Here is a 25,869-nt window from a genome sequence, read left to right on the forward strand (position 1 = left end):
CAAAAACAAAAGATAAACTAAGTAAACAACTAGAACAGGAATAGAATCATAGAAATGGAGACCACATGTAGGGTTATCAGTGGGAAGGAGGAGGAGAGAGAATGGGAGAAAAGGTAGAGGGAATAAGAAGCATAATTGGTAGGTGCAAAATAGACAGGGGGAGATTAAGAATAGTAAAGGAAATGGAAAAGCCAAAGAACTTACTTGTACAACCCATGGAAATGAACTAAGGAGGGGGATGATGGAGGGAAGGGGGTGCCAGGTGGAGGAGGGCAAAAGGAGAGAAACAGGACAACTGTGGTAGCATAATCAATAAAATATACTTTTAAAATAATGTTCTACATTGAGAGATTGGCCCCCCAAAATCATTTCAAAGAAGGATTTCTTTTACGTGGTCATTAAATAAGCACAAAAACACCTCCTGTGCATGCAGACCTTTCGCTCAACACTGTGGCATAGGGGTTTGGACCACACGGTGACAGGGGTTTTGGGCATAGTTGAATTTGTTGTATTTGTTTATTTTTAAGAAACACAAGAGAAATTCTACACCCATGTGAATATTTTCCCTTTTAATCAGTCTTTACTTCAGAAGATTTGATATGTTTTCCCGACCAACCCCCGCTTTTTTTTTTTAACTGGGAAGCAGTCAACTCTCAATAATTACTTGGTGTCAAATGGAGAGATACTGAGTTTTAGATCTGAAAGGAAACATAGAAGTGATGTTGGTAAAACACCTGCTTGTGTTGTGGGTAAATACTACATTTGGGCAGAAATTCAAATGAGCATGAGCAGTATAAGAGAGGGAAGGGATAAGGTCAAGAGGGCTAATTAAAAAGAGTGGCCTCTTACTTACCTGGCAGGGGAGATACCATGATCGTGAAGGTGGTTTTTCCAGGATGAGGCTCACCCTTCGCACTCCAGGTGTGCTGACTCCTGTGGTTTCCCCAAATGTGGAAACTCCACTGCATAATGTGTGGTAGTGGGGACTGCATTCACACTCTCCCCTGGAGGGGGAAAAAAAAAAGAGTGGCCTTGCTGGGCTTTGAAATTTGGCTGTGACTAAGGAGTCAACAGAGGCTAAGTGAGCAGGACTTTGTGATTGGGTCTGAGAGTAGCCGAGGTAAATGGAAGAAACTGAAGAATGAGGACATGTGGAGGCCCTTGTAACAATATTTTTTGGAGGGTTTGTTCATTTTAATCATGCTCGGCATAGCACCCTGAAAGCACATGCACGTCCAAATCCAAATCTAGCAAATGTTAGTACTAGCAGCCAATGAGAAACAGGAAGAAGAAACAAATGACCTTGTAACTTGTGGGTAGGTTGAGAAAACAGGAGTGGTCTGTGTAGTAGTGTTTCACCAACTAAACAGGGTCCCTTACTTCTCCCTTGGTTTTTATCATATCTGTGATGATTAATTATGTGTCAACTAGGCTATGGGCCCAATTGTGTTTGGTCAGACACCATTTGAGATAAGCCTATGAGGTATTTTTCAGGTGTGCTAACATTTAAATCAGTAGACTTTGAGTAAAACAGATTATCCTTCATAATACCGGGAGGTGGGGTGGCAAGACAGGGCAGGCCCCTTGTAAGACAGGCTTCCCCTGCTAGCTGAGTGTCCTAGGAACCCATCTGTATCAGTGTACCAGTTAACATTTTTGTGAGAGGATGCCTTAGGCTTCAGTGAATTTTTTTTGAAGACCCTTTCACTACATTTGCCCATTTCATGATGGGTGATTTAGGAGCACACCTGCCCACACCACGCAGAGTGTTCAGCAGTTTTTGACCAAAAAAATGGCATGATCCCCATGTCCCATCCTTTGTATTCACCCCATCTCACCCTGAGTGACATTTTTTGTTTCCCTGGATGAAAAACAGTCCTCAGAAGGAAACATTTTGCCATTGTGGAAGACGTGAGCAAAAAATGGCAGAAGCGCTAAAAGACATTAATATCAACAAGTTCAAAAACTATTTTGAGCAGTGGAAAAATGTCTCAATAGGTATATTGCATCAAATTGAGAGTATTTTGAAGGTGAGGTGACTGAAGTTCAAACATATAGAATAAATACACAATATTTTATAAATAAATTCCAGGTTTTTTTGTCCCCCCTCCTATGGGTGGGCTTCATCTAAAGAGTTGAAGGCCTAAAGCAAAGACTAAAGACACCTGAAGAGGACAGAATTCTGTCTCTAGACCACCTTTGGACTCAAAGGCAGCTCTTGCTAGAATTTCCAGTTTGGAGCCTGCCATTTAGATTTTGAACTTGTCAGCACCTTCAATTACATAAGCCAATTCCTTAATATAAATCTCTCTCTCTTCTCCCTATTACACACACACATACATATACATACACACACGTGAATAATTATACATGTGTGTATGTATATATGTATATACATAAATATATATGTATACATATATGCACATATTATGTAAATATATTTATGTATATACATAAATATATATGTATATTTATATATATATACATGTGTGTGTAATAGACATAATATCCCAGCAGCTGTAAAATACCAAGATATAAAGATGCAGAAGAGGAGTGGGAAATTACTATTATTGAAATATGGGGTTTCTTTCTCTTTTTCTTTCAGACAAAACAGATTTTTAAAAAAATTATATTTTACTTTTTATGCCATTATAGTTGTCCTGATTTTTCCCTTTTCCCTGTCTCCACCTAGCAGCCACCACTCCCTCAGGCAATTCCCCCCACCATTGTTCATGTCCACAGGTCATGCCTATAAATGCTTTGGCTACTTGGCTAATCTGTAACAACCTATTTGTACTTCAAAATCCCTTCACTTCTTCACACATTCCCCCACACCCCCTCCCATCTTACAGCCATCAAAACACTCTCTGTATCCATGATTCTATCTCTATTCTTGTTTGCTTAGTTTTTTTTTAGAGTCAATTGTTGATAGATTTGTATTTTTTTACCATTTTATTGTTCATAGTTTTGATCTTCTTTTTCTGAAATAAGTCCCTTTAACATTTCATATAATAATGGTTTGATGATGATGAACTCCTTTAGTTTTTCTTGTCTGAGAATCTCTTCATCTGCCCTTTGATGCTAAATGATAGCTTTGCTGGGTAGAGCAATCTTGGATGTAGGTACCTGGTTTTCATGACTTCCAATATTTCTTGCCAATCTCTTCTAGCCTGTAAAGTTTCTTTTGAAAAATCAGCTTGTAGTCTTATGGGAACTCCCCTGTAGGTAACTAACTTCTCTTGCTGCTTTTAAGATTTTCTCTTTATCTTTTACCTTTGGCTTTTAAATTATGATGTGTCTGGATTGGGCCTCTTTGCATCCATCTTGTCTGGGACTCTGTGCTTCCTGGACTTGCAGGTCTATTTCCTTCACCAAGTTAAGGAAGTTTTTTCATTATTTTTTCAAATAGATTTCCAATTTCTCGCTCTTTCTCTTCTTCTTCTGGCCCCCCAATGATGCAAGTCTGGACCTGTTGAAGTTGTGCCAGAGGCTGCTTATACTCTTCTCATTTTTTTGGATTCTTTTTTCTTATTGTTGTTCTGATTGGTTGCTTTTTGCTTCCTTATGTTCCAAATCTTTGATTTGATTCTCAGCTTCATCCATTCAACTGTTGTATCCCTGTAAATTGTTCTTTATTTCAATTAGTGTATCTTTTGTTTCTGAGCAGATTTTCTTTTATGCTATTGAGGTACTAAGTTCCTTGAGCATCCTTATAATCAGTATTTTGAATTCTGCATCTGATAGATTACTTATCTTCATTTCTTTTAATACTTTTTCTGGCATTTTGATCTGTTCTTTCATTTGGGCCATGTTTCGTTGTCTCCTTGTTTTGGCAGGTTCCTTGTGTTAGTTTCTATGTATCAGGTATAGCTGCTTGAATGAAAGTCTGACAACTATGGAATTAAACAAACTATACCCATCTAGACTGGTAGGAGGGGTGCAGATACAGAGTGGGCTGGTCCTTCACTCCTGTGTGGTGTATAAAAATTTGGGAGGGATATCTTTGGAGTTAGGAGTCCTAGCCCTACACCAGGCCCCCATCCAGTATACCAGTGCCAGGAAGACAAATCCCTACTATTTCTAGCTGCAAAAGCCATCAGGAGTTTTGTCAGTGGGAGAACTTCTGGAGCCCCAAGCAGTTCCTCTTAAAGAACCCACACACAGAGTCACCTACTCGGACTTACTTCCTCTGAGCTCTAGCACAGGGGTAGCAGCTTGAAAGGCACTGGTGGTACACAGGAGAAACAGAAGTATCTGGGCATCAAGGCTAACAGAAACCATTGACCCTTTTCTAAACCCTCTCCCTGCAGAGCCAGCAAGCTGATGCCTTATCTGAGACTCCATTGATCTGGCTAACACTGTTTTACTGGCCTTGGAGATCTCCATAGATGCCACCCCACCCAATTTACCAGCCTACCCAAGCTGCTTTTCCATATGAATGGCTAATCTTGGCTCAGGATGCACAACTTCCTAAATCCTATCAAACAAACAACAGCTTGCCTCAGTGGGCCCCAGAACCAGCTCTAGCAGCCGCCAGCCTAGAGTCACAGCTTGGCTTCACCTGGGAGTCTCCAAGCCCAACACAAATAGCAGCCATCTCAGATTTCTTTATTGCTCAGGCAGGGTGGCCCCAGGTAAAACATAGGTGGGGGCTGACCTTGGCCTGCACCACCTGGGAAACCCCAGGGCCAGCCCACCCAGTGGACAGCTATAAACATCAGAGTACTACCACCCTGCCCCTGCACAGCTGGTACTCCACAGAGGGTGGAGATTGGTGGTCAGTGGGCACAGCCAGTCCTTGCAGCTGACTGCCCTGGGTAAATCCCTTCCATTGACCTGCCAACAGCAACCAAGGCACAACTACAAGAGGAAGGTGCATTCAGCCCATACAAAGTGTGCACCTGAAGTACCCAGCATGGGTGAAAGGGGAGGCTGTGCCACTGGACCTTATAGGACACCTACTACATTAGGCCACACTATGAAGTATGGGGTTCCTTAATTGTGTAATAAAACTCTCCTGAAATTAGATAATGCTTATGGTTAGACAAGCTTGTAATATACTAAAAACCACTGAATTGAACACTTTAAAAGAAAACTTCTATGGTATGTTAATTAATCTTGATTGATTTTTTTTAAGTAGGGAGATAAAAGATATAGGATATGTCCACAGATATGCCATTCTCTGCTAGCTCCATTACTTCATCACCTGAAAAGGATTGTCTCTGCTTCTCAGGCACTGTAGTAACCCAGATGCCACATGTCATGCCCATCCAGCAGCCACTGAAATACTAATATCACAAGAGCCCACATGGAACCCCTTCTCCAGAAGTGGAAATTGAGGAAGGCAGCTTCTATCCCTTTTTCAACAGAGGAAGATATTCTAGCATTTTGCTGGCTTGCAGAGAGTCACTCCAACCTCTCTAGTCGAGAGACACCCTAAATTCCTGTTGGCCTCCTTGTCCAGCCAGGAGAGCCCCCTATAGGTATCCTCAAAGCTGTCCCTATTGATGAGGACACAGTGATTAACTCCACTCTCAACCCACTCTAGAGGCATCAATGGTGCCTGGTGTAATCATCACCCAATTTATGGGGGCTTCCTTGGCCCCCAGAGCAGCCACTAGCATTGGCATCCCCATGGAGAGAGATATTGCTGACTCTGGTGTAGTTACCAGAGCCACTTCTATGAGGGGTGGGGGGATGGGGAGAAGTGCCACCCTGAGAAGGAAGCTGCTGGTGGGTTTGGGTCTATAGCCGCATCCTTTACAGAGGAACTGCATCCTGTGGAGAGTGTAGAGTCTGGACCATTGAAAGCCAGTTCTCAGGACTGGACTGTTTCACCTCCTAAGGGGGTCTGGTATGAGCTGGTCCCTTTGCTGAGGAACAGATGGAGACAAATGTCACTTGGCAACTACCCTGGAACATCTAGCTTCCTCTGGGGAGCTGCAGACCCCGAAGTTTGCCTGTTTCTTCACTGAGTACCCCTTTTACTAAAGTGCAAAACCTGCCGTTTGGAGCCAACATCTTCAGCAAGGGGCACCCCAGGCCTGATCTGAAAGCAGAGCACTGGCCCAGGTCTCCCTGAGCATAACTTCAGCTCATTAACTGCCTCAAAGGTGCCATTTTCTCTTCAATTGTTATTCCTCTCCTGACCTCACCTTCGTGGAATTAAAAGTACATTTTCAAGTAAGCAGTTGACTATCATTTCAGTTATTGGGAGAGGAGTACTGACTGAAAAACAAAACAGGAAAATGGAAGGACTTCGTGCAAGGGAGCCAACGTTAAGGGAGGGAAGGGGGATGCCAAGGAACAGGGAAATCTGGGACAATGTGAGCATGTTTAACAGCAAGAACTGCTCAGTGGGAGGAATTATGGGGTTGATGTCATGGCTGAGGCCACCCTTGGAGAAACCTCATGTGCTAACCTGACCCACTCTATGTGAGTTAGTAAAGGGCTTCCTCACCCAGGATTCAGACATCTGTGGGTTCTTGTCAGTGGGCTGGAGAATTGAATTGAACATTATAGGGAGAAAGGGGAAGTTTGGGATGTTGTTTGATTACATGTAAGGGGTGGCAAAGGAAAAGAAAGAGCCATCAACCCTGGCTTTTGTTATGGTGGTAGTAATAGCTGCACAGAGTAAAGCTCCAGCAAAAAGAAAGAACAAAGATGCCCCAGGTTCAGCAGCAAACAAAGCAGCTGGGAGACCCCCCCATATGGGTTTGCTGGATGTAGAAAGACAACCTTTGTTGATATTTTTATTCACATGTCACATCATGCTTTGTTCTCAATCGAGAATTAGTGATGAGGTATACTCAAGAATGTGCAACTTAGTGAGTGCAATTAATAATACTGTATTGTTTTGCTAAAACAGTAGATCTTAAAAGTTATCATCACGAGAAAAAAGTATATAACCATGTATGGTTATAGATGGTAACTAGATTTATTGTGACCATTTTGTAATATATACAAATATCAAATCATTATTATATACCTGAAAACTAATGTTATATGCCAATTCTACCTTAATTTAAAAAAGAGGTAAAAAATTAAACTAAAAAACCACACAATGAATTGATGATGGAATTGTATCTGTTAACTTAGTTTATTAGTTTATTCACTCAGTAATGATAACCTATTATAGATATATTTCATTTGAAAACTACAAAGAATGTGACTTTCCTAGTCTACCCTGCCCCTCCCACATGCTGTTCAGATACTTTATTGGGTACTTGACAGACTCTTAATGAATACTTGTTAACTTGATATCTCTGGTTATTTAATCATTCATTCATTCATTCATTCATTCATCAATTTATATACTGTATGCTTCCTACCCTCAGCAGTGTGCTAGGTGCTGAGAATAAATGTCTCGCTGGGTATGTGCCATTATGCAGGTATACCCAACTTTCCATTAGGAATATGCTTTTAAAAATTCATGTGAAAATTGAGTCATATTCAACCAAACAAAAGGAACCTAATGTTTAGGGAAAACCCTGAGGAAAATCCTTTTGTTATGTGGAGAATCTTCTTGTGATGAAAATTATCATATTTCAATGTTTCTGCTCTGTAAACCTGTCTTTTCATATGCTAGCTTTTCCAAAATAAGAGTACCACCTGTATTTTATTCTCAGTTCTTGGGGTTAGTAACATTTCAATTGGTTGCAGAGTCTTAAGCTAATCATTTTCTTTCTCAACATTAAAAAATGTTGAATGGCCAAACACTCATCAAAAATGTCAAAAATGTTTTCACTTTTGAAAAACTACTCTAAATTTTGAAGTGGCTTGATTAGGTTAGAGTGGTTTTTATATCATTTTCTATAACCACTTAACGGTAACTTTTAATGACATCTACCAAGAGCTTATAGAATTTTAAAGCAATCAGGATTTTTCCTTCCAATATAGCAAGAAGAAAATTAAACCAATTTATGCTACATAGAAGTTCTTATACTGTGTTCTATATTTATATTATTAAATTAAGAATATGCAATATGATGTTTTTAGCCATATGGTGTTAACTTATATTTGTAAATCACTATATATATATAAACTTTTTTTTTAGGTTGTTTTAATGGGTATCTATTTGTACCTTGTGTAGCAACAATATGGCATATAGTTTAGTTCCCTGTTCTGGAATTCAGACGTAAACTTACCCAAAATCAGTAAACTAGGAAAATTAGGACCAGAAGGTGGAAGAAAGGTCTTACCCAACTGTTCAATTATTAGATATTGTTTAGTTCAAGGGGAGATTTGAAGTGGCCACTTCTTCATTATATAATGCATTATATTATGCATTGTATCAGTATGGGAGTGATGGCATGATAAGGTGTATGGATTCCTGTTTCTCCGTATCCTCACCAATGCTTTTTATTGTCTTTTTGACTATAGCTATTCTTATAAGTGTGAAGAGGTATCTCACTGTGGTTTTAATTTGCATTTCCCCAATAACTAATCGTGTTAAGCATCTTTTCATGTGCTTATTTGCCTTTCATATATCTTCTTTGGTAATGTGAATAGAAGGTTCCCTGAAATACTCATCTTTCCATATCATTAATAATTTTTCATAATACAAAACATACTACTTGGTTTAAGACAGTCTCATACTTGGGAAAGTGGTGTAAACTCAGCTTTGTATCTATCACTGGAACTATTAAAAAGAACAGGTAGAAACAGTTACAGATCCATTGAAGCGGAGATGCAAAAGTGAGTGGGGGGGTTTTGACCAAAATTATCTCTAATTCCACCTCCAAGGTAAGGAAGAAACTGTGGCCAGCCCTAAAAAGTTTTATGAAAACCTATAAGTTCCTACTAGATGTTATCTCCACTTCATAGTCTTCCTTTGGCTTCTTAGGCCACCTGTGAACAGGACTAAGGTGGACAAACAGTCTGACACCTGGAATTCCACCCATCACTGTTCTGTCTTCATGAAACACCCAGAAACTGACATGCAAAAAGAAAGTGAGAACAACCTAAAATACTCATTTCTGAATTTACCATTTTGCTCATTTTTGCCTGTTGTTCAAGGCAGACTATTTTTCTCATTAATTAGAACATAAGTTTTACATTCATTTAAGGACAGATCTCACTTCACATAAAATCAAGACACAAGTTTTTCTGGGGCATTTCGTATGAAGAAAGAGAAAGAAGGAGAGATGGGCGAGAGGCCAACACATCACCCATTTGATTTTACAGGACCCGCTCTGGTCTCACTGGCTGCCTTTGTTTAACATTGAATAAAGCCGAAGGGTTTGCAGGAAGCCAGTCCGTGAGCCTGTCAAGGAATCAATGCCATTTTCCATAATCTGGCAAATCTTGAGGTGACCAGGGCTTTTTGTATAAACTTTGCTTTAAAAATTGCATAGTCTATTTTAAAAATCTAATTCCCCCAAAAGTGCTGCGTTTATCCTAACCAGCTCCAAGGCAAACAGTGTGATTGGAAGTACATTCATAATTCAACATGGTTAAATGCCAAGGGCCGAAGAGATAGCACCCCATTCGTCCGTGTGGGATGGGATGACATTCATGGTTGATTCGGCTCCTTGCAGCAAGCTTTGTAATTGGAGAAACCTAGGGCAGTGACCCCAGCTGTATGTCCTGCTGGTATGAAAATGAATTCTCATTAGTCTGACAAGTGGCCAGTTTGGGCAGTTCTTCAATATCAAAGTAAAAATGATCAGTCACAATTTTTAAGATTTCTAGAAATATGTACATAAAGTGAGAAAAGGAGTAGACTAGGAGAGAAATATCTTTGTCTGCAGTAACTATAAATATAACTAATACCTCTTTATAGTTCACAAATTTCCTTTTTCTATCATTTTATTTGAGTACATATTGTTACAAGGTAGACATTGTTGCATGCTTTTTCAGATGAGGAATCTGAAGCAAGAAACATTTAAGTGAGAAGTGGTTTAGCCTTGGCATTAGAAACAGAGCATGTGGATGGAGTTGAACCTATTAGGTGTGAGTCTTATCTTTATTGCAACCTAGAAGAGTGAACTGAGATAAATTATCCAGGAGAATAAACTGTGACAAATCACCTGATGGCTCTGTTTTCTAATCTGCAAAATTTTGATTAAAATGGTCACTCTGCCATCACATTGTTGTGGGGATTAAATAAAACACTGCATATAATCCACTTCAGTGGACAGTACATGGTAAGTGCTCAGTATGTTTCAGCCTCTTCTACCAGTTGCAAAAGTCCCATAAGCCAAAAGTGCCAACTTCAGATGGAACCCACCCACATTCAGGAAACTGAATTTGCTGGTTCTTATCTCAGCCCCTTCCCTCCATCTCATTCTGCCTGCTATGTTGTATAATACTTTTTATATAAGTAATGAATATTCATTAACAAAAATACAGTGACCCCTTAGTAGGCCCACAGAATTATCATGGCCACTTAGAAGATTTTTAAATGCATAATAGGTATTCCACAAAACCTTACAACTTTGTTTGCAAGCTAAGCCATACACACAGGAGACAAATGCTTTCACAAAGCACGTTAAAGCCTCAGGTGAGTCATACTGAGAATAGATGTCACCATGGTGCAGAAAAAGGAGACCTATGGCCTAAAATAGGAAAGAATGGTTTTTGTCATAGTTATTTTTTTGTTGTTCTTACTGATTTTTAAGGACATGGACAGACTTAAGCTAAGACTAGAAGTTCTAACTTTGATGGGTGAGGGAGAGAGGAATGGCAAAGTGTCTAAAAAAGAAAAGGAACAAGGCAGAGAGGAACCTGGAAAGCGCGGTAAGAAAAAGAGATGGTGGAGTTAGGAGTGACAACTTCACGTGGAAAGGAGTGTGTGGGAGACTGAACTGGAAGGCTGGAGTCAATGGGTTGGAGGCTTATTTTAGTGATGGACACTCTCCCCAGGTGTCCTGGTGAGCTGTAGTAAATCTGTGAATCCACTGGGTCAGTATTCAGTGGCTTCTGTGGACACAGCAAAAACTTTATGCTGTTCTAGGTTAATGGACATAAAAGGCAACAAAATCTATGTTCACATTTAGCTCAATACCATACCCTAATTTGATCCTTAGCTAAAGGTAAAGTGTTTCTGTGTGTGTGTGTGTGTGTGTGTGTGTGTGTGTGTGTGTACGCGCGTGCATGTTTCCTTCCAGGAACAGTTTTAACTTGGATTCTCCCATAACCTGCAATTCATTGTTTATGGAGCTGGCCCCAGTCTAAGGAACAGCTGGGAAGTGGGCTCCTTAGCCTTCAGGCCACTATTGACTACAAGTCTTCCAGCACCACCAGATTAATGGGATTGGGTACAACTATAGTAAGTTGCACTAATTAATCAATTTTATTTTACTTTATATACTTGTAGTTGAAGCTTTTACACTTAGTATGCAAATTTATGTAAATTAAAATTCAAATACATGCAAACAGATACGCAAATGTGTGTCCCTAGATTGCAAGGGAACAAAATCTGGTAGCCCTACTGTAAGTTCCTCAAACACAGTTGGGGGCAGGGAGAGAGAACTTGAACTACTCTTACAGCTTGATCTGCCTTTAATTTGTTAATATATGCAAGTTGAAAATGAAAATAAAAACATGTTTTACTTCAGCTGCTCCTTATGTTATAAAATAGAAAGCTGAAAATCTGCAACAATAACAGGAACAAAATCTGTGAGTTTCCTCATTGAGATAAGAATCCCAAAGTTTTATTTATTCCAAAATCATCTGCCTTTAGGCAGCAAGTCCCATAAGCATAGGTTGATAACTTTTAATTGATTGAATTGAAGCTATAACCAAACCCTGAGGAAATGCTCAAGCCCTAAAACATAAGACCTTATAATATAAACTTTCAGCTGTATATAAACTTCTTAGGAAGCAATAATGGAAATTGAAAAAATTGGGGGGGATTAAATAATGAAAAATTACAATTCAATTAATTCATATTAAAACAAAAATATTTTATTTAAAAGATGACTTATTTCCAAATGAGCTCAAGTTAAGGAGCAGGAATATTTTCTGTGAGTATCAAAATGAAAACTTCCTAAAGGAAAAACATGGGCCAGCAGCTTATTTGAGAATATATTGTAGGGGAAGAGATAGGTATCTGAGCCTTGTAATGTTGCATATTGCAATTATTTGCAAGCAGGTCTAATCACTGGGAAAATAGTAAATGAGTGAACAGTAAATAGCAGAATGAGCCCAGGCCCAGGCATCCGAAGCACTGGATTTACTGCTGGCCCTGATGCATTAGTCCTATGACATTTCAACATAAAGCAATTGAGGCCTCAATTTTATCATTGGTAAAATAAGATAATAATAATTGCTTGACCTTTTCAAAAGATCACTATGCCTTTCAAATGAGAAATAGTAAAGTACTAAACAGATGTTAATTACTTTATAAAAGTTTATCTGTGGTCATTGCCAAGTTTTTCTTTCTGCAAGGCCTTTCAGCACTCAAAACTTGGTTAAGGATTCAATCTGATCAATTAAAGATTAGAAAACCTACATAAGAAACTGAATGTCTCAAGACAGATGAATTTTTGTGGTCAGTACAACTTGGAGTGATGTCAGTAAGGAGACAGTGTAATGGAATAGTAAAAGGAGACTATTAAATTTGCAATCATTTGCTCCTCTGTACACTAAAACTATAATATATGAATTAAATGATCCCTCACGTTCTCAGATTCTGATTCTGGTGCCCATGGATCCTTATCTTGACTCCTCTATTTTGTACAGAAGACCAGTCTCAGCTGGGTGGCTTTTGATGCTCCTGACCTATATCTCTTTTCTCTTGCCACCGATTCCTAATACCATGGTCTTTTTGTGCACTGATTGATGAAATCATTTGTGCTAAAGAATGTCAGTTGCTGAAAGTAATTTTTTAATGTTTGTTTGTTTATTTATTGGTTGAATATTTTCTCTACGAATGTTGTTGGATATTCAGCATAAATAAAACATGACTCTTCAACCTAAATATTTAAAGCCTTAGGAGGGAAAAAAGACATATTCATGTCTATTAAATCTAAAGTTGTCCTCGCTCACTTGGTGAGGGTAGAAAAATGTTCTGAGATCAAAAAGGAAATGTCTCCAATGGTAAGCTAAAAGCATATGACTGGGTCAGTAGGTGCGAGCACTGGTGTTTCCTGAGAGCATTGTCAGGATCAGGTGACTGCTTTAAGGAAATTAATCTTGCAGCTGTGGCTTCAGGAACAGAGGTAAGGGTCTGTGTGTGTGCGTGTGCATGTGTTATATAAGGCAGCTTTGCTATGCCTTAGGTGAGAAACAATGAAAGGGTGACAGTGAAAATATCACACATAGGAAATGTCACTCACAAAGAGTCTTGGCAAGTGCTTTGTTATAGTAGACAAAGGAAAAAATAAGAGATATGTATGAATTCAAAGTCTTCAGCCTATGCTTGTAATAGAATGGGGCTATCGTTAACAGCAGCACACAGGTGATTTCATGATGGGGAAGTACTGGAACAGAAAAAATGAATACAGTTTAGAATTTGTCTTGCTGCAGAGGTGATTTAGGAGACATATTTTAGGGAGTAAAGAAAACCAAACAAAACCCTGGCAGAGAGGGAATGATTTTATTAGCAGAAGGGAGTTAGCTGAAATCCTAGATGAGGGTAAATTCAGGGAGATGAAGGTTGGAATGATAAAAGAGGTGAATGCCTCAGTTTAGAGGCCCAGGAAAAGATAGGCACCTAGCAGTTGGGAGTAGATTAAGACTCAGTGACTAAGGTGCTCAGGAAAGTGAGAGAAAAGGAATTTCAAAAGGATGAGATGATGGGCAGTGGACAGTGCTTTCATTAGTATGTAATAATCCAGGAGAAAAGTCAAGGAGAAGCCAGTAGGTCCAGCAGTCAGATGATATTGGTGATACCTTTTTGATAGAGTATTAGGTAGCCATTAAAAGTTATGCCATGGAAATAATAGAGCAAAGTGTAAAATTTGCTTACAATATTATGTTCAGTGAAAAAAGTAAGTACACTTATTTTAAAGAATGTCAGTGGAGGGTTGGGTCAGGAAGGGGGATAGGAAGTAGAGAAGTATGTGAAGATACTCAACAGTAATTGTATATGATTAGCAGCACGGTATGAGTGATTTCACTGGCCGTTTTTGCATTTAGATATTTCTAAATCACATTGGCTCTGCAAGGGAAAAACATTGGTGCTAAGTATTGGTTCTTTGATTTTTTCGTTAATGAGAAGAGAATAGAGACTTCTGTGTTTTTATTTTGTATTGAGCTTACTGGGGTAACACTGGTTAACAAAACCATACAGGTTTCAAGTGTGCAACTCAACAAGTCGTCTGCATATTGCATCGTGCACTCTTCACCCAAAGTAAAGCTTCTTTCCATCCCCATTTATCCTCCCTGTTCCCTCTTCCAACTGCTCCCAAGAATAGAGACTTTGAATGAGGTGTTCATTTTGAGAAAAAGCCAAATGAAGATTTTGTGTGTCCCTGTGGGAAAGATGATCTGCAGGGGGCCAGACCTAAAACTGCAATTTTATTTTGCATACAGAAGACTTAGGATGAGCAAAACATCATCTCTCATGTTGGAATAATGTTACTATGCATTTTATTGGCTTTTTATTTATTTAAATTTTTAAACATTTTATAATTGTACAGAAGATAAAAGTATCAGAAGTTTATAACTAGTTTAGTGGTTGTGAGAGTTTATGGTATATATAGATAGATAGTTTTTTTTTATTTAAAAATAGGTCCTGTCTTACAAAACTTTGACAAATATTGCTATGATCTTGGGCTACTGAAGATTTGAAATGTGGCTTGTCCAACTGGGATACACTGAAAATATAAATACACTGGATTTTGAAGACTTTTTATGAAGAAAAAAAGTAAATGTTTCATTAATAACTTCTAGATGGATCATATATTTAAATGATATTATTTTCTATATATTGGGTTAAATTATATGTATTTTTAAAAATTAATTTTACCTTTGTCTTTTTACTCTTTTAAATGTGACAGTTAAAATTCTTAAATCTTTTATGTGGCTCTCAAGATCTTTCCAGTGCTGGCCTGTAGCATATTTGACCTGGCAGCTAGGCCTGCCTACCACTGATAACTGCTGTGTCCGCTGCCAGATGCTGTCCCTGTTTACTTGCAATTCAGAGGCCAAGGAGTGGAAGGAGCCTAGTACTGAGATATGGATGGATGAGTGGCTTAATGAGTCTTTTTAGCCACAGCCTCTCAGAAAACACTTCTGTGTACAAATCAAATGGGGCTAATTTGGCAGTGCATAAAGTATTGCCACTTAAACAGCAAAAGGGACCTGACAATGAGTTTTCTGTAAATAAAGGATACAGATCACCCAATCTTAGAGGTCCATCATGTTGGGATGACACAAGAGAGAACATCAGACTCTTCTTCACAATGTTTTCTTGGGAGTGTTCTTTTCCCTTTCAATATTTACATTATTGCTCATAACCCACTTAAGTCTGACCAGTCCTCTAAGGACATCCAGTCTCATGTTCCTTGTGAAAGTTTTATCCTTCACAAGTTCCCCACAATTCAGGATGCACTTGTCTTCTAAACCAGTAATCTGGGTCTTTTGTTGTCTGTAAACTCTTTTGTGTGTTAGCTTACTCACCAGCTGACCCATTCAATGGAGAAGTGTTTCATGCCTTGAACCATCCAGCACAGGATTGGTTTTCTGCTAGTAGCTGCCACTCAACAGCTGAATTGAATCAAATATATTCTTTGAATTGTGAGGGGTCTTCATAGATACACACACACAACTTTATAAGGAAAAATACAAGTGCACATGTAATATCAGTTGATATGCAAATGTCTCTTAAAGTAAGTTGAACAAATTGGAAATAAAAAATGTGTTTAATAGATCTAGCCTACCAAACAGCATAGCTTAGTATAATCTACCACGACCATGCTCAGAACACTTATATTAGACTAGAGTTGGGCAAAATCATTTAACACAATGAGTACGCTGTAGATATTTGGTAGTTTACCCTCATGATTGTGTGGCTGACTGGGAACTGTGGCTCACTGCTGCTGCCCAGCATTTTGAGAGTATCATACCACATATTACCAGCCTGGTAAAAAATCAAAATTCAATATGCAGAGTATGGTTTCTACTGAATGCATATCACTTTTGCACCGTCATTAAGTCTACTTGTCTTAAGTACTGTCTGTGGTAAGGAAAAAGAGAGAGGCTGAGAATGAAGGGAAAGTAAATCTCCTTTATTTCTTCTGTATCTGTTTGTATATGTGGCCCAGATATGTGAACATATTTCAGTGGAGAAATATCTATATTATGCCAGTATTTACAATATTTACATGTCAATATCTATAGGCATAACATGTGGTGTTCCTTTCTGCTTTTGCCCTTGTATCATGGTCAAATCACAATCTTCACTTCTTCTTATCCCTAAAGCTTGGAAAGGGGATGTAGGATTTTACTCTATCTACTAATGAGTTCATCATCTAATGTATGTAATCAAGACTGAAAAGAAAAGAGTGAAAATGAAAACAAGATTAAGTAGTAAACAGTGGACTTACTGGTTGAGGCCAGTTTCACATATGTCAACATTTCTAATTGTTTGATTGAACTGGAAGAAACACAGTTGAACAGAAATTTCAAGAAAGTTTCCTCCAAAACATAACCTAATTTGGCATGAATATTTATGTTTAATAAACTTTAAAAACAAAGAGATAACCTCTCTAAAATGTTCCCATTTTATTTAGGTGAAAAATGCACTGAGCTTTTCCATACAATTAAAGGTGAATGATATAGTCTCTATTCACAGCACATACCTTTAATTTCCTCATGAGATGGCCCAACATCTCTGGACTTCCCTAAGATGTGCCATCAAGGCCTAGATGAAGTACAGTGAGAGTGGCGAGAATGGCCAGTCTCACTCAAAAAGAAAATAACTGGGTTATCTATGACATGTTACCTGAGGATCAGTGCTATGTATGTCCTGGGCTCATTCTCCGGAAAGCAGCTTTTTCTGCCATGAACATACAAATAAGATCATAAAAGTAGGGTTGTTTTACCTAAAATAATCAATTATTCATTTTTTGAGAATTGTAAGGCCACTTCCAATCAAATAGAAAAATAAATCTGTCAGTTTAACCTTCCTGAGTGAACATATCATATGTCCCTTCTTAATATATATAATTTCAAAGCATAGTACAATGACTGGTATGTACATATTTGGTGAATGACAGAGATTTAGAATCCAACCAGCTCTATCTCTTAAGAGAAGTTATTCTAAGCACACTGGGCATGAGAACTCATTGGGTGATATGGCTGAGTGCTATTTTGCGGTTAGTTGGTATTCAGCATTTATGCATTCCTTCTTAGGATGTGCTCTTCTGTGTGCAAATCCCCAGAATGTTAGGGCAATATATCCCAGATTTCCTAGGAGCTAAAGTCTGGGGTAGTTTTTTGTTTGTTTGTTTTTGTTTTCCCCATGAAATGTATTTCAGCATGATTTGGAAGGTGGAAGTGAGGTGAGGCACCTTCCTGCTGTTTGGCAGTTACTTTTGGTTAGCAAGACTGGAAAGCTGGAGTTTATCTGAAGCAGCATCTGAATATTAAGTCTCTAATTCCACTTAGGTTAAGAGACACTTGGACCAGAAGTATTGGTGTAGCTATTTTTCCAGTGTTCAATTAGCCTCAAGCTCAGTGACAGACTATTGAGGATGCAGTGGCTTCCTTTTTCTGGTTTTTTGGTTCCGTGATCATCTTGATAGATGAATGTTTTTAAACTCAGTAGTGTCAGAGGTGCTTCCTTTTACTCTCTTGTTTGTTGTTTTATTTATCTAAATTCAGCTCTACCTGCTGGCCAAGGTTCACATGCTGGTAATAATGAACCTTTTCCTGGCCCTATGCTGAGAGTCCCACAAATTGGTGAATTGTGTTCATAGATAATATTAGTTATGTTTGTTCCATCCAATGCCACAGATTAGTTTTTCCAACAATGAATTTGTTAAGTGACATTTTTTCTGGGCTCTTATTAATAGGGTTCTGAATAAGATAAACAAGGCCTGAGCTCTTATGCAGTTTAATTTTAGTGAAAACATAAAATAAAATATTTTTAAATGAATAGGATAATTTTAGAGAAACATGGGAAGTGAACAACTAAGCACAGGGATATAATAGATACAGGGAGAGAGGTTATTTAAACTGGGAGTGATATTTGAGCTTAGATCTAAAGGACAAATAGGAGTCAGATGTAGAAAATTTTAAACAAAAAAGATGTGTCTTAAAGGAACAGCAAGTACAGACATTCTAAAACCTGGTCAAGCTTGGTATGTTTGAAGAACAGAGGAGGCAGTAACGTCAGAATTTGGTGAGTGAGGGAGAGAAGTTTACAAAGGGGGGTTGGAAAAATAGGCAAGGCCATACTGCATAGAATCTAAAAAGCTATGATCAAGAGGGGAAATGTTATTTAAAGACAGGAAGTCATCACCTTACTCAATAAAGAAATTAATTCACTGTGCTTTACTTTTTAAGAAGATCAGTTTGATTGCTGGGTGAGAATGGACTGTAAATATCCAATAGTGGAAGAAGGGATGTAAGTAATGGTATTCTTGCAGGAGTCCAGGTGACCTGTGATTGTACCCTGTACATATATCTGTGAATGCTGAGGGGGAAAATCGGGAATGACGTATAGGCTGCATTAGCCCAAGCAGTTGGATGAATGGTGGGGTGATTTATTGAGACAGAAAAGACGCATGACGCAAAAAAAAATGGGGAGATAAAGAAAACAATAGACAGAAGGTCAGGTGGTAAGATGATCTAAGTGTTCTTGCAATGTCCCAGCATCTACAATCATTATGGACGTGAGCTTGGGAGCCGAGCAACTGTATGTCCAAATCCTAGAACACAGATGGTTCTCTCGCCTTGGGAAATCTACTTATTTCTTCTAACCTCAGTCCCCTCTTCTGGAAACTATGATAAGAATATTTACTGCATGTGGGTGAATGGAAATCACATAGCAAATGCTTGGGGAAATAATCAATAACAAAATATCACAATTTACTTTTCTGAGAGCATGACAGATTAGATACCCTAAACAACTATGCCACCCTAAAGCAACAAAAAAAATTTGAATAAAATATAAGTATAGTTTTTTAAAGTGCATTTTAAAATGCACTACTAAGGTGGCAGACAAGTTCAGAAGCCAAAAACCAAAATGAAAACTGGACTCTAGCAAAGAAAGTTTGCTCATCCATGGACTTCTGTGGACCTTGGTATCCTGAGTTTCCATTTTGATCTTGTGAGGAGAGCAAGCCAAAGGAAGCAGTGCCCAGAGCCCATGCCACGACGGTGGTCTGTGCCTTCTGCATAAAACCTAAACTACAAAGACTCAGAAATAGATCCCGTCTGCAGGAATGTGCAGCAAGGAAACAGCCACAGTTTTATCTTAATGCTGGATTAAACAGAAAAATAATTTTCTCCCCTGATGTTTGGAATGATTAAAAAAAACCTTCTGTGAGTTTGTAGTCCATATTTCATGTGCCTGTATGTTCTAAAATATCTCAAATTAGACCTTCTGTTAAAACTGTGAAATTGGTTTTGGTCTACCATTAGAAACAAAAGAGATTTCTCTGTGAGTGTGTGTGTGTGTGTGTGTGTGTGTGTGTGTGTGTGTGTGTGTTTAGCCAGCATCAGGGATTCCTACAGATAAACAGTCAGTGGACATGAGCTCCCAGTCAAAAATCTTAATAGATGGTAGCCTTTATCATTATTATCATGACCAAAAAAAAAAGGCCTTTCAGCCCTGGCTGGTGTGGCTCAGTGTGCTGAACACCATCCTGCAAAAGGAAAGGTTGCTGGTTTGATATTCCATTGGGGCACATGCCTGTGTTGCAGGCCATGTCCCCAGTTGGAGACACTCAAGAGGCAACCAACTGATGTATCTCTTGAACATTGATCTTTCTCTCCCTTTCTCCCTCCTTTGCCATCTCTCTAAAACTAAATGAAATTTTCGAAAAAGAAGAAGAAGAAGGAGGAGGAGGAGGTGGGGGGGGAAAGGAGGTGGAGATTGGTTCAGACCTAGCCACAACATTCTAGTCCATACAGGGACTGGGGACTGCTCTCCTGACGCCACCCTTAGATGTCTATCCAGTACTGCAAATGAAGTGTAATTAAAGCCTAAGCTGTGAGCCCTGCTTCCAGCCTGATCTTCAACTTGCTTTACCTTCCAGTGAGTTCTGTCTACAACCACTGAAATATAGAGCTCAGAAAGCTCAGTCTCATAGCTTACACAGCATGGCCACCCCACTTCCTCACAGAGGGCATTGTGAAATTCTCTCCAAAAATCTATTTCTTCACACTTGTTCTACTTGCTCTCATATACTAATCATGTATTGTCTGGTCCATAAAAAATATTCAAGATATATTTGTAAAATTATGAAAAAAATTCCTGAGGTTTGAAGATGAAAAACTGAGACATGAAGTAAAAATCAGCTATGATTATTTGGTGACCAAAATAGGTTTAGTAATTAACAGCAGAGACAGAGGGTTTTTTTGTTGTCGTTGTTTGTTTGTTTGTTTAAAGAATGATATTAGCCCCCGAGTTCAGAAGGAGCTATTGTGAGGTAAGGATTTCATTTTGTGCCTCTAAATATTCATAAAACCTGAGTCAATGACTGAACTGATCCTCTATTTAGACTTTCTGGAGAAACACATCTCAAGTCTTCCCTTGATAATTTGCAACTGATACTCTCTTATTGTGAAAGTAAAAGCTCTGTCATCTACAACTGCTGTGATGATCTGGCTTTTACAGACGTGTTTAGGAAGGAATGCTCCTTGGGGCAAGAACTTTGTTGTTATCAGCGCTGTTCAAGCTGAACTCTTTCGTGCTGGGTATATTAGTGGCACCTTACAAGGAACAACAAAAAAACATATCAGGTCACCTTAGCTAATTCATCTAATTGTTTCCATTAATAATTCATTTTAATTTTGTTTAATTAAAGTTATAAAGTGTGCTGAGCTGAAGACGCCCTGTGACTGGTTTAAACTAAAGCAGCTCTGAGCACCGGAGACACCTGAGGGACTCACAACTGGAATCCCTAGATGTGTTCTTCCTTTATGAATTTCTTTTGCAAAATTACTAAGCCAAGCTTAATTTTATGACTAAGTCGCAGAATTATAAGGATTTTCGAACTTTCACAGATGAAATATTGATTTGACTGAAAGATGAAAAACTTCTACCCAGACACACACTTGGACCTTTATCAGTATTATCCACTGCCTGTGTCTTATTAGAAAGAAGGTCACTCTAAAGTCAAAGTGGGCAAGGTAAGCTGGAATTTGTTTCCAAACCTTAATGGTTCGCTTTTTAGATGATATGCATATGTCCTTATTTATTCCCATTTTTTGCATTGCAGTTTTCTGGGTCTGTAAGTGGTTTATTTTTAGACCAACCTATTCCTGTTCTTGCCAAATCTATACATGCATAAAATACTGTTGCATCTATAAAGATATTATACTTGAAGTCAAAAATAACAGGCACCTTCTATTGAACTATCCCTTTACACTTTCTAAAGGATTTTTCCTCTCTACATCAATTGTTTCAAGAGCATCACTGGTTCCATTTAGTGTACATGCATGGCCAGAGAAGGTAAGTGGAATACAAGCAGGCAGTTGCCTCAGTCCTCAGACATTACTTTCCAAGGATGTTTTTGTGCCCTTCCTTCAATTCTAGAGTTCCCATTTGTCTTCTATCTCTTCTGCCAAGGTGTCTGTAATCACTGGATACTAGGTAAATACGTTGCCTTCTTAGTCAAATGCACACACCACCTCTCTTCCCTGTCAGTCCATTACCTTTAACATCATCAATCCCATACAAATGAGCATATGCAAATATACACACATGTGCACACACACACACATACTCACAGTCCTGAATGCACAAACAGAATTTTAAGTATAAGCTGCAAATTTCCTTTTTATTTCTCAGATATTAGAACAGAATAAAGAAGTCCAAGAACTTCTGTTTACATAACATGAATATAGCATAAGTGAGTGCTTAAACATAAAGTAAGTAGCATTTTTTGCCTTTGTAAGACCAACTGACTTGTTAATTGCCTAGATAGACCACTTTAACACATTGGGATGAACTTGTGCGGAAATGAACACTAGTAGATGCTCTGAGGTGTGGCAGAGAATGAACTTAACTTGACATCACAGCCTTCCCTCTGTGATAACTGGCTGCATGATTTCTCTTTCATACCCTTGACTTCCTCTCTAAAAGAAAAAAAAAAGAAAAAGGGAAAAACAAAATAAAAGAAATTTAAATTAGATGACCTCTAAGGTCTATTCCAGCCCTAATATTCTGTGATCCAATAAGGAAATACTTTCCATTCTCCACAGAATGGGCAACACATTCTTTGAGAGGCTCTAAATGTATCTGAAAGTGGTTCTCAGAAATAGAGTCAGTATATTCACAGTCCTGCCTGAGGGCAGAGTAGGATTTTTACATCTTGAAAAAGCTGATTTTGGACTAAGCAGCCCTTAAAGCTGGCACAACCATACAACAGGATACTATGCAGTTGGCAACTCACCTTATTTCAAGAGAAAATGACTCCTGAATGTTCTCTTTTTACTGAATTTTTAAAAATATAAATTCCTCGGTTTTTCAAACATTTTCCTTTAAAGGAAACAAAAATAAAGCAATAGAACCATAAGAGGTGTTTTTCAGAGTTGCAAACTTTGGACAGCAAGTCCATTTTCAAAAACTCTCCAACTCTGCTGATTTCCCGGTAGACTTGATCTTAATCACAAGCCTGATTTGGCACAGTGGGTCCTGGATAAAGAGCAAATCTAATGCAATGTATGAAAAGAGGAAGCACCCTGTACATTTGAGCAACTCCAACTTCTTCACCCCTGGGCCCATTTCAATACATTTAATCCTCTTCTTTCAGAGCTTTGCTCTTTTAATTACATTAAATTCAGACAATTTGTTTAGCATCTAATTAAGTATTAGGTATAGAGGAGCTGAGGATAAAAGGTGAATGAGTGGGCTCCTACCTTCAAGACAGGCATAGTCTGTTTGGAGGAAATAGCTTTATTACAATAATCAGAATACAGGGTGCTCTCTGCTATGGTAGAATGATATACAACTTACATTACCATGGAAGTACACAAAGAAAAATTATTTTTTCCCTGAGAAGAGTAAGAATTAGATTGAGGTACTGACGACTCTAGAACAGTATGTGTTTGATCTCAGCCACTGAATGAGTTTGCTAAACCAGTCCGTTAAATGAAATGTGTTGACTACCTTTTAAACACCCATCCTAATGTTGAAAATGTAGCTTAACCCAATCCCTCAAAGAATGAGTCATAGAGGCATCTTATAATTAAAGAACAGTCCAATTCTAAACAGTGCAGCACCAACTGTGGTTCAGGCAGAGAGTGAGTATTCTAGGATGAGAATTAGATAAGACTTATTGATGGAGAGGAAGAAAAAATGATAGCTGATATTTACTGGTTATTTACCATTCTTTCTACTACTGCACATTTGTCCACGTGTGATTGCTTATGTGTGTGCATGTGTGTGTAGTGGGGGAGACACCTAAGGGTATCAGAACAGATGTGAAGGTGACCATGTTTAGGAGACAGTGGTGAGATTTGTTTGACTATAGCAGAGGAATATGTCAGAAGAGTTTGCAGAGGACAAAGTAGAGAAGAGGGGTTGAAGGGGGTCCACTTGACAGACGGGGTGTGTTGAGAGTTCCTCAAGGGTAGGGAGGTAATGTGGGATGTAAAAGCTCTTCTGGAAGCAGCATATAGGAAGGGCTTAAAATAGTAGTCTGTGGGAAGGCAGAGTATGTGGCAATAATTCATGATTGGAGGATCAGGGTCTGACTAGGCTCTTGGGCATAGATGGTGTAGGAATAGAAAAAGGGTATTTTTGCTTGTTTCTTATTTGCCTCAAATGGAATGTAGGTGACTTTTGGCTGGAAATATGCATACTAACATGTTTTTATCCTCACCACCTGCTTCTCTTAGCGAGTTTATAGCAATGAAAGATGGCATACAAAAGACAGCTCTGAAAGAGATGAACAGTGCAATTTTTACCAAGGTCTTTTCTTGGGCCTTAACATGGTGAAAGAGAGAGTTGTACAAGTTGAAGTTATCACAGGGAGGAAAGAACAGTAACTTTAAACAATCTGTCTAAAATTAACAATGAAAGTTCAACTGCTGACCTTCAGGATAGTAATTATTGATAAACAAGATCCTCTTGCATCCAAGACCTGAATAGACCACCAGTGCATAGTATAGCTGACCTGGCTATTCACAGAGGAACAAGGAGCTCAGAAGCAAGGTGCAGTGGTTAGGAATTTAGTCCCCAAACCAGGTTCCTGCATGCAAATCTCACCTCTGACAAGCTGAATGACCTGTGGCAAATCTCTCTGTTAAGAAATGAAGATTATAATACCACCTAACTCACAGTTTCATTGCAAGGGTTCATATATGAAAATTTCTGAGAAACAGTGCCAGGTGTAGGAAGACTTGTTGAATGATTGCTGTTATAATTTTCTTCTTATATATAGGAGGCATTATCAGATATTGTGGTAAATCCCCTTAAAATGTTTCTTACCTTCATATGCTCCCTCTCCTTTACTCCTTGTAGGATCATCTTGTTAAAATCAATTAATTGAGCCCTGGCTGGCGTAGCTCAGTGGATTGAGCACGGGCTGGGAACCAAAGTGTCCTAGGTTCAATTCCCAGCCAGGGTACATTCCTGGGTTGCAGGCCATAACCCCCAGCAACTGCACATTGATGTTTCTCTCTCTCTCTATATCTCCCTCCCTAAAAATAAATAAATAAAATCTTTTAAAAAAATCAATTAATTGTATTGAGCCCCTAGTATATGCCAGCATTCAGTTTGCTTTATATGTTCTTCTAATTCTTTGTCCCCTTGCAGATACTGGGTCTCACTATTAAGGGTTAGAGTGTGGTTTTGAGTCTATTGCTAGATCATTCCAAAACATCCTATCCCACTACTTTCTAAGGAAGAAGCCTGCACCCAAAGAATACACGTGGAAGCTCACTTCATTTTGGCTACAGGAGTGGCAAGACCACACCAGTCTCTGCTGGGGTATATTACTGATCCTTTGGGGGAAAGGCTGAAGGGTAAGTGAGACTGTGTTCATATGGTCCTAGGTAAGTGGAAATGTAGTATACCCAAATCACTGGACATTGGACTAACTTGCCAAATATATCTTCAGCAAAACCTGTTGAGAAACATCAAATTCTAACATCACTAATTGGTTATAGATAGTGTATCTCTTTCCTGTGAGAGATTGTGGAATCTGTTTCTAATGCCCCAGGCTGAATCATCTGATTAAAAGAATAGCCAGACATTTTCAAAGGGAACAAAATTGTGTGATATTCTCTATTAATGATATGTATTCATCAACTGATGAATGGGTAAACAAATGTGGTGTATTCTATACAACAGAATATTATTCAGCCATAAAAGGAATCCATGATATGGATTCACCTTGAAAATGTTGTGCTAATTGAAAGAAGCTGATGACAAAGGAGCACATATTGTATGATTCCATTTGTAGAAAATGTCTACAACAGGCAAATCTGTAGAGATGGGAAGTCAGTTAGTGTTTGCCTAGGTCCGGAGAAGGGGAGGATGTGAGACTGTAAACTCTTCATGCAGTGGAAGTTGTGAGGCATTCAAAGCTGGAAAAAAATTTACTCATATTTTTGAGCCACCTCTTGGGTTTCCATCAAAGTAATGATATGGCTACCACATTTGTGGACTCTTTTTCACCTTTAATTGAGTTTTGACAATGTCCTCAAGTTTGTGGAGTTTGACTTACATTTTTATGAATATTTTGGGATATTCTTAAGGGATATGAGGCTTCTTTGGGGGGTAATAATAATATTAGAAAA

The 25,869-nt window shown here is 38.6% G+C and overlaps 1 non-coding gene across 1 annotated transcript; it reads left to right on the forward strand.

The window, feature by feature from the left end:
• Positions 1-845: 845 nt before the first annotated feature.
• LOC123826478 lies at positions 846-1,006 on the forward strand. The gene has a single exon (XR_006787058.1). It is a non-coding gene; the product is annotated as a U1 spliceosomal RNA (small nuclear RNA).
• The last annotated feature ends 24,863 nt before the right edge of the window (positions 1,007-25,869 follow it).

This window comes from Phyllostomus hastatus, unplaced genomic scaffold (assembly GCF_019186645.2).
Source record: "Phyllostomus hastatus isolate PE091 unplaced genomic scaffold, TTU_PhHast_1.1 phas_contig_80, whole genome shotgun sequence".
Taxonomy (NCBI): Eukaryota; Metazoa; Chordata; class Mammalia; order Chiroptera; family Phyllostomidae; genus Phyllostomus; species Phyllostomus hastatus.